The sequence below is a fragment of the Leucoraja erinacea genome, chromosome 24 (genome assembly GCF_028641065.1).
Source record: "Leucoraja erinacea ecotype New England chromosome 24, Leri_hhj_1, whole genome shotgun sequence".
Taxonomy (NCBI): Eukaryota; Metazoa; Chordata; class Chondrichthyes; order Rajiformes; family Rajidae; genus Leucoraja; species Leucoraja erinaceus.
Window position 1 is genome coordinate 30,168,933 of NC_073400.1, and position 8,325 is coordinate 30,177,257.

At 50.4% G+C, this 8,325-nt stretch overlaps 1 protein-coding gene across 1 annotated transcript in view; it reads right to left on the minus strand.

Annotated features, from left to right (window-relative positions):
- slc45a3 (solute carrier family 45 member 3) overlaps positions 1-6,796 on the minus strand; it is a 99,405-nt gene extending 92,609 nt beyond the window's left edge. The window contains exon 1 of the mRNA XM_055654953.1: positions 6,607-6,796. The gene's annotated coding sequence lies outside the window, so the exon portion shown is untranslated. The remainder of the gene's footprint in view (positions 1-6,606) is intronic.
- Positions 6,797-8,325: the final 1,529 nt, after the last annotated feature.

The following is an 8,325-nucleotide window of genomic DNA, read 5'->3' on the forward strand; positions in this document are numbered from 1 at the left end:
GCATGCGGTCTCAGTGGGCTATTTCTGGGCACTTTGCTAATCGGGGATTGTGCTTAGATATGGCAATACTTTATTTACTCAACTGTACGCAAAGAAATAATTTCACTGTGCGTTGCCAAAGATAGACACTAAATGCTGGAGTAACTTTTGATCCTCTGGTGAAAAGGAATAAGTGATGTCTCAGACTAAAGAAGGGTTCCAACCCAAAATGACATCTATCCATGTTCGCCAGAGATGCTGCCTGACCCGCTGAGTTACTCCAGCATTTTGTGTCCATCATCAGTGTAAACCAGCATCTGCAGTTCCTTCCGACACACACTGACCATGAAGAACATGGATACAGACTTCGCTCCATAGATGCTGCTGCACCCGCTGAGTTTCTCCGGCTTTTTTGTGTACCATTGATACAGGCTACATGGGATGGGTTTAAATCATCCGATTAGGTGGCGCAGCGGTAGAGTTGCTGCCTCACAGCGCCAGAGACCTGGGTTCGATCCTGACCACGGGTGCTGTCTGTGTGGAGTTTGAATGTCCCCCCGTGACCTGCGTGGGTTTTCTCCGGGTGCTCCGGTTTCCTCCCACGTCCCAAAGACTTGCAGGTTTGTAGGTTAATTGGCTTCTGTAAATTGCACATTGCCTCTAGTGTGTGTAGGATAGTGTCATCTCTGGGCGATGTGGACTTGATGAGACCTGGGACCTGTTTCCGCGCTGTATCGCTAAACTGAACTAAACATGCAGGATCCCACAGGAGGTGAAGCGATGGCCCACGTTGTCTCAACATCACAAGGTGGTCAGGGAATGACTCAATGTTTCAATTTGCACAACACAAGAGTTTGCAGACGCTGGTGTCTGGAGCAATAAACCTTCTGGAGGGGTAACAAGAAACTAGTGGCACAGCAGGTACCTTGGTCAGCATGGATGAGTTGGGCTGAAGGGTGTTTAGACTTTGTGACACAGCACAGAAACAGGCCCTTCGGCCCACCGAGTCCGTGCAATCACCTCGCACACTGACACTATCCTACACACTGGGAACAATTTATAATTTTAATGAAGCCAATTAACCTACAAACCTGGAGTGTGGGAGGAAACTGGATCACCTGGAGAAAACCCACACGATCACAGTGAGAACTATATACAGACGGCACCAGTAGTCAGGAAGGATCGTGGGGGGTGTCTGGAGCTGGAGGGCAGCAACTCTACCGCTGAGCCACGCTGCTGTTTCCACGTTGTATAACTCCGCACTGCTATGAGAAAGATGCAAGAAATGCAGGAGCAATTATTCTGCAAAATATCAGCAAAGTGAGGGGGTGGGAATTCCTGAGGCTTGTTGAACAGTGTGGGACAAGCCTAGCAAGGGAAGCAGCATTGTGACCAGTGACGGCATGTTTCCATGCAGTATACCTGGGCTGCAGCACAAAAGGCAGGCATGTACGCAAATCTATGTAGGTGGCATGGCAAGTCAAGGCACCTTCTTTCGAGAAGGCATCAGCTTTGAGATAGACGCGTAAATATCGGGCTCGTTAGAAAATGGGGAGTGGGGGGGGGGGGGGGGGGACAAGGAACTGCAGGGGCTGGAATCAAGGAACAAAGCGCAAATCGCTGGAGGAATCCTGAGCAAACCGCACATCGCTGGACGAACTCAGCTGCACTCACACAGCGCCAGGCACAGTAGAGTTCAATGCTGCCTACGGGCGCGCATACAGAGACCACGGGTTCGATCCTTCTCTGGGTGCTGCGTTTTCCTCCCACACTCCAAAGATGTAACTGACTTGAGTAAAATTGTAAATTGTCCCGTGTGTGTGTGTGTGTGTGTGTGTGTGTGTGTGTGTGTGTGTGTGTGTGTGTGTGTGTGTGTGTGTGTGTGTGTGTGTGTGTGTGTGTGTGTGTGTGTGTGTGTGTGTGTGTGTGTGTGGGTAGGATAGTGCTAGGGGGGGGGGGGGGGGGGGGGGGGGGGGGGGGGGGGGGGAGAAATCGCTGGTCAGCGCTGCCTCGATGGGCCGAAGGGCCCGTTTCCACACTGTATCTCTGTAGTCTAAACATTCGAAACTTTACCTATCCATGTACGTCGGGAATGCTGTCTAACCCACCGAATTACTCCAGCATTTTGTGTCTCTCCGCTATAATATCCAGCCCTATCTAAAAGCCTCTGAAACGCCACTATTGCATCAGATTCAAACTGGCAATCACCAAGGTGCAGAGTTAAGTAGGGTAGTATTGTGTTTCGCAGCAGTAGAGTTGCCTCCATCACCACCCCATGGCAGCTCGTTGCATGCTCCCACAACTCTCTGTGCATAACACTACCCCACACATCTCCTTTAAACTTTGTCCCACTGGCCTTAAAGTAATGCTTGCTATAAAGATTCGATATAAATGCAAGTTTTACTTCCTTCTTCCCAATCCCCCGTCCAGAACACAAGGGCCCAGTTCCTTTACCAAAACGTTGCCTGTCCGTGTCCTCCAGAGATACTGCCTGACCTCAATGGTCAATAGTTCCTTTGAGTTGCTCCAATGGCTACTACCTGTTACAATAATGGCAATGGCTGCCAATGGCACACAGGGTCTGGGATGAGCAACAGGGAGGTGGGAACAGAGAAGGGACGGTGTTTACACTGGGACAATCTTTGCAGCACACAAACCCTCTGTTAACAAAGGAGTCATAGAGTGATACAGTGTGGAAACAGGCCCTTCAGCCCAACTTACCCACGCCGACCAACATGTCCCAGCTGCACTGGTCCCACCTGCCTGCGTTTGGTCCATATCCTTCCAAACCCGTCTTATCCATGTCCCTGTCCAACTGTTTCTTAGACGTCTTAAGACCTTTAAGAAGATTAGTGTAAACCATGTTCAGCTCAGACACCATGTTCCTGTCACTGCTCTCACCCCAACCTGGACTGACTACCATCCGGGAGGCGCTACAGGTCTCTCCGTTGCGAACCACAGGTCGAGGAGCTTCTTTCCGGCGGCTGTCACTCTACTCAACAACGTACCTCGGTGACTGCCAATCACCACCCCCCCCCCCCCCCCCCGACACTTATTATTATTTATTCAAATTGTTTGCTATGTCGCTCTTCCAGGGAGATGCTAAATGCATTTCGTTGTCTCTGTACTGTACACTGACAATGACAATTAAAATTGAATCCGAATCTGAATCTGAATCTGCTGTACTGTTCTATATTCTCGATCCTCACGATCTTGAGCATTTTACGGTCATATTGAAGCATTGGAGCTGTGGTCGAGTTGGCACCATCCTTCCTCAAGCTAGGGCACTGTCCGATTCCCCTCAGTCTGAAAAAGGGTCTCGAACCCGAAACGTCACCTATTCCTTTTCTCCACAGATGCTGCCTGGCCCGCTGAGTTACTCCAGCTTTTTGCGTTTGTACAGTGTCTGATTCACCTCTACATCATTGCAGATGTTGGAGTTTATCTCTGGAACTGCTGCACGACGAGGCTGAGAACGACAGCATATCCTGCGCTCTGTAACTTCCCTTTAACTCTGCCTTTTAATTTAGGTTGAAGGATACAGCGTGGAAACAGGCCCTTCGGCCCACTAAATCTGCACCCATACACTAGTTCTATCCTACATACAAGTGGCAAGTTACAGAAGCTAATTAACCTACAATCCCATGGGCAGAGTTTAAGTTAGTTCACGGCCCATCAGATCCGCGCTGACCAACAATCACCTGTACAGTAGCTCTAACCTACAGCCAAGGAGCAATACACAATTTTACCAACATCAATTAACCTACAAACCTCTGCGTCTATGGAGTGTGGGAGGAAACCAGAGCACCCGGAGAAAACCCACGCAGTCACGGGGAGAACGTACCACGTGCCCGGGGTCACTGGCGCTGTGAGGCAGCATCTCGACTGTTGGCCCTCCGTGCCACTGGACCTACAGTGCTCGAGTTTGTCTCGATTCTATTTATTTCAAGCAGATTTGATCGGTTTGAACGGGGCTGTTCCCAGATTGCCGCAGTTACAACACCTTGCAACACGTGGCTATTGTACACCTCAGTTAGACCCAAACCTTCACTGGATGGAGATGGGGAGGGGGAAACAGTGCCCATTTAGTGTGAAGAAGGGTCTCGACCCGAAACGTCACCTATTCCATCTCCCCAGAGATGCTGCCTGTCCCGCTGAATTACTCCAGCATTATGTGTCTGTCTTTGGGATTTAATATTGTTCTTGGTCCTCCAAAATATTCCAAATGGAATTTAAACAGGAGGTGGTGAAGGGAGGGCTTAAGCCAGAAAGGGTTATTGGAAAGGAATGGAAGTTCCATTTATTTGCTAACCTGACACAGTAACACATTATAGCAAGCAGCAATGACATTGCATAAAAATATAGTTCGACAGATCTCAGTCATACTTGCAATTACTATGAACAAAATAAGCCAGGTTCAAATAACTAGCTATTAACCAGATGCTATTAATAAGGAGTCTAATTCTGGGCTAATTCATATACTCATAATCATAGAGTCATAGAGTGATACAGTATGGAAACAGGCCCTTCGGCCCAACTTGCCCACACCGACCAACATGTCCCAGCGACATTAGTCCCACCTGCCTGCGTTTGGCCCATATCCCTCCAATCCTGTCCTATCCATGTACCTGTCTAACTGCTTCTTAAATGTTGGGATAGTCCCAGCCTCAACTACCTCCTCTGGCAGCTCGTTCCATGCACCCACCGCCCTTTGTGTGGAAAAAGTTGCCCCTCAGATTCCTATGAAACCCTTTCCCCTTCATCTTGATCCCATGTCCTCTGGCCCTCGATTCCCCTACTCTGGGAAAGAGACTCTGTGCATCTACCCGATCTATTCCTCTCATGATTTTATACACCTCTAGAAGATCTCCCCTCATCCTCCTGCGCTCCAAGGAATGGAGTCCCAGCCTGCTCAACCTCTCCCTGTAGCTCACACCCTCCAGTCCTGGCAACATCCTCGTAAATCTTCTCTCACTGTCTGAAGAAGGGTCCCCGACTCATAACGTCCCCCATTCCCTTCTCTCCAGAGATGCTGCTGCCTGTCCCGCTGAGTTACTCCAGCATGTTGCGCCTATCTTCGGTTGAAACCAGCATCTGCTGTTCCTTCTTCATACACTGGTGGACAAAAGTGTTGGAGAAACTCAGCGGGTGCAGCAGCATCTATGGAGCGAAGGAAATAGGCAACGTTTCGGGACGAAACGTTGCCTATTTCCTTCGCTCCATAGATGCTGCTGCACCCACTGAGTTTCTCCAGCACTTTTGTCTACCTTCGATATTTCAAGCATCTGCAGTTCCTTCTTAAATACCTTCTTGATACACTGTTGGGTTCCCTCTCCAGTTTAAGGGGGGGAGGAGAGGGAGAGAGAGAGGGGGGGGGGGGGAGAGAGGGGGGGGAGGGGGGGGGGGAGAGAGGGGGGGGGGGGGAGAGAGGGAGGGGGGGGGAGAGAGGGGGGAGAGAGAGGGGGGGAGAGGGGGGAGGGAGGGGAGAGGAGGGGAGGGGGGGGGGGAGAGGGGGGGGGGAGAGGGAGAGGGAGGGGGGGGGGGGAGAGGGAGAGGGGAGAGGGGGGGGAGAGAGGGGGAGAGGGAGGGAGAGAGGGAGAGAGAAGGGGGGGAGAAAGAGAGGGAGAGAGGGAAGGGGAGAGGGGAGAGGAGAGAGACGGGGGAGGGGAGGGAGGGAGGGGGGGAAGAGAGGGGGGGGGGGGGGGAGAGAGGGGGAGAGGAGAGGGGGGGGGGGGGGGGGGGGGGAGAGGGAGAGAGGGGGGGGAAGAGGGAGGGAGGAGAGGAGGGGGAGGATATACATACAATACAACCTCAGGAGAACATTGGTGCGAGAATCTCTTGAAGTGACTCCAGATAAGAAAGACCCCTTCTTTTGTCACTGGGCTCCGATGAAATATATATTTTTTAATATACATTATGAACAACCGCGTGTTAAATTATATTTCCTCGCACACCTAATTAACCGCAAGCCTGAACATAACACAGAGAAAGAAACTGAGAGGAGAAATTAGGGGAGGGGGAGAGATAGAGAGAGAGAGAGAGAGGCAATTTTTAATCAATTTTAAAACACTACCTACATATTATTGTGTGTGTGTGTGTGTGTGTGTGTGTGTGTGTGTGTGTGTGTGTTGTGGCGAGATTTCAAGCCGGAGAAGCCACTGTATGCCGACCAACCCACCAACCCACCCACACTGTTGAACACACAGCCCGTTTCAAATGACTTACAATGGGGAAAGCGTTCAACTTTCTCTTTTTTACAAGACTCGACAGCTTTTGTTTTCAAAGATCAGCAGCGCCGCGTTAGAGAAAAAAACCCATTACACACTCTTCTCAAAATCCACCCATTCCCCACCATCATCGACCCCCCCCCCTTCCTCCCCCCCACATACACTCTCCATACCCCTCTCCCTCTCCCCCCCTCCTCTCCCCCTCATCATCATAGGCAACAATAACAACAACAATATTTGATGTACCCCTCGACAAAAGAAAGTTGAGTGGAAAGTTTTGGAGGTTAGTATCTGGGGCAGTTTTCTTACAGAAATAGCGGAGGGGCGAAGCAGGAGGAGGGTGGTGGGGTGGGGGGGGGGATAAAAGGCAAACATGTCGAGGTGGAGGTGTAAGGCGTACCTGCAACGTGAGGCTGGTCTGTACTATGTAGGCGCGCTGTTCACTCACTCACTCAGCCCAGTTCATTCACCACTTGGATGAAACTAACGCCGGGGTGAAATGCTCCAGGCCGGCGCTTGCGTACAGTGGTCACACACACACACACTCACTTCAACACACACACACACACACACAGCCAGAAGGAACAGGAAGTCGACGAGAAACTGTCTTCGCCAGCAGCAACAGCAACAGCAACAGCAACAGCAGCAGCAGCAGCAGCAACTCCGTCCCTGGCCACAGAGAGAGACTTCGTGGCTTCCCTTTAGTCACTCCTCACCTCCAGGGACTGCAAATCCTGTCGAATTAAACCTGACCTTTGGAGGAATTAGTTTACACCGTGTGGGTGGGGGGGATGTGTAGGAAATAACTGCAGATGCCGGTTTACACCAGTGGACACGAAAAAAGTGTAGGAAGGAACTGCAGATGCTGGTTTACACTCAACTTGGGAGACAAGAAACTCCGGAGTAACTCAGCCGGGCAGCCAGCATCTCTGGAGAAAATGATTACTCCCTCTCTCCAGAGATGCTGCCTGACCCTCTGAGTTACTCCAGCTTTTTTTTGTGTCTGTCTATAATCGGGAATAGATACAGCTAATAGGGTAGACACACACACACACACAAAGAGTCTCTTGCCCAGAGTAGGGGGATCTAGAACGCGGTCCTGAGCCACTATCTATCTACCTCATCTTTGGGGACCCTCGGACTATATGTTCTGTGTATGTCTCATCCTTCTAAACTCCAGAGTGTACAAGCCCAGCTGTTCCATTCTCTCAGCATATGACAGTCCTGCCATCCCGGGAATTAACCTTGTAAACCTGCGCTGCACTCCCTCAATAGCAAGAATGTCCTTCCTCAAATTAGGGGACCAAAACTGCACACAATACTCCAGGTGTGGTGGTCTCACTAGGGCTCTGTACAACTGCAGAAGGACCTCTTTGCTCCTGTATTCGGTTCCTCTTGTTATAAAGGCCAACAACAAGCTTTTCACTGTACCTCGGTACACATGGCACCAAATGAAACTCATATTCGAGGACCAGAGGGCATAGGCTCAAGGTGAGAGAGGAGAACATATCTGAGGGGTGATCTTTTCACACAGAGGGTGGTGGGTGTATGGAAGGAGCCGCCGGAGGAGGTAGTTGAGGCAGGGACTAGGGTGATATTTAAGAAGCAATTAGACAGGTACATGGATAGGACAGGTATGGAGGGATATCTATCCATTCCCCACCCCACCATTAATCAATCTAACCATGACCCAAAACTACACAGATTTATTCCTCCAGCAGTCAGTGTCTTTCTTTCACCCAATGTCAGTACCTAGTTACAAAGTTGACAATAGACAATAGGTGCAGGAGGAGGCCATTCAGCCCTTCGAGCCAGCACCGCCATTCAATGTGATCATGGCTGATCATCCTCAATCAGTACCCCGTTCCTGCCTTCTCCCCATATCCCCTGACTCCGCTATCTTTAAGAGCCCTATCTAGCTCTCTCATGAAAGTATCCAGGGAACCGGCCTCCACCACCCTCTGAGGCAGAGAATTCCACAGACTCACAACAAAAAAGTGTTTCCTCATCTCCGTTCTAAATGGCTTACCCCTTATTCTTAAACTGTGTGGCCCCTGGTTCTGGACTCCCCCTAACATCGGGAACATGTTTCCTGCCTCTATTGTGTCCAAACCCTTAA